The sequence below is a fragment of the Limulus polyphemus genome, unplaced genomic scaffold (assembly GCF_000517525.1).
Source record: "Limulus polyphemus unplaced genomic scaffold, Limulus_polyphemus-2.1.2 Scaffold1788, whole genome shotgun sequence".
NCBI lineage: Eukaryota > Metazoa > Arthropoda > Merostomata > Xiphosura > Limulidae > Limulus > Limulus polyphemus.
In genome coordinates, this window is record NW_013667398.1 from 93,077 (window position 1) to 94,778 (window position 1,702).

At 29.1% G+C, this 1,702-nt stretch overlaps 1 protein-coding gene across 4 annotated transcripts in view; it reads left to right on the forward strand.

Moving 5' to 3' along the window:
• The window catches only part of LOC106464934 (glycogen synthase kinase-3 beta-like), a 76,566-nt gene that overhangs the window by 53,212 nt on the left and 21,652 nt on the right, over window positions 1–1,702 (forward strand). The window lies entirely within an intron of this gene.

Here is a 1,702-nt window from a genome sequence, read left to right on the forward strand (position 1 = left end):
CATTATCAAGATTTTGCATGTGAAATTTCAAAATTTTCTGATGCTTAAAATTTTTTTTTAATCTTAAAATGAATATTACTTTGCATGATAGATAGGCAACATGCGAAAAGAAAAAAAGACATGGGGAAAACATTGCTTAATAAACTTTAAGACTATAAAAAAAAATTTATATTTTGCATATGAAAGCATTGTAATGTTTAATGATAATCTTCCATATTTTGTTAACATTCGCTTACTAATTTAAAAGGTAATGCATGAAAACTATAACAAGCACAAAATGGTTACGAGGTTGGTTTAAATAAATTAATTATTTAAAAACAAGATGTGTAACACATTTTTAAAATCTTTTACAATTAGTTTGGGATTAATCTCAAATTCTTGAAGAGTTTATAACAATACAGATATACATACATAGATTTATCAAATCTAAAAAAAATAAATTATTCATGAGTATTGTCTGTAGTTCAAAATTTTTATCCTGAAATTACTCTGGGCAAACTTTGGGCAAAATATTTCATCTTGTTTGTGTGATCCTTTTTTAGTTTGTTCATAGGTGAGCAAAAAATTCATAAATAACACACTGAATACTTTCATTGTCCATTGTTAACTGATTAAGGAATAAGAAAAAGTGGTCTATATTTTGTAGTGAAAATGGAGAACAACTCTGACTTGTATGGTTAAGTGCTTCACCAAAGTTAATATCTTGATTTCAATTTTAAACTACTATTTACAAAGACAGCGTATGTCATAAAGCACCACAAGAAACCAGTACATATTTTGGTGAAGTGCCAACCTGTGTGCATGCCTAGTGCTTCATATTGGAAATCAGCGAGTAAAATTTCACATTCCTCAGATTCATCCTTCAAACTTTTACCCTTTCCAAGAGAACTTACAGATTTGCCAAATCGTAGTTTGTACTCTATTGATCTTTTGTTTCAGTAATTTAATAAACAGACCATGTACATGACTCTTTACATATAACTATATGATGAACGTGACACAAACAGGGGTTCTTGTCATGTGATAAACTGAGTTGTTTGGAAAAAATGGATCCTTTGGGTCTAATTAGGCACATAAAGGTGTATGAGCATGATCACATGCCTCAAAAGAATCAGTGCATGCTTTGTGCTTAGTAAAGCCATGATGATTAAGATCAGTTTACTGTTTCAGCATAACGTGTTGGATTCTGCATAGTTTTCTGTTATCTTTTTACTTAGGCTAAATAGTTCAGGCTTTAATGGCATCAAAAAATATTGCTGGTCAAGAAAAAATATTCAAGAAATAATTCAAAATATACTTTAAGCAGCCATAATTTATACAGATATTGTTGATATTCAGAATTATAAGAAAATAACAGTGTGAACTTACTGTTTGCAACTTCAGATTCAGTTGTTAAAATTGTAACTTTTATTGGTTGTCTAAACTTATTTTAAAAAATGTAAACTGCCATTTTACTGTGTTCCTCTCATTGCACACTAGAATTGATTATGTATTGTTTTTTTAATGAATTTAAGTGTAGGCTGATTTTATGACTGTTTACTATATTATTTGTATTTTCTTTCCACAACACATTATTGTTATATATCAGCCATTGTTATATACTTACCACCATTCAGTTATGTATCAGCCATTGTTATATACTTACTACTATTCACTGCTGTTATGTATCAGCCATTGTTATGTACTTATCACCATTCAATGC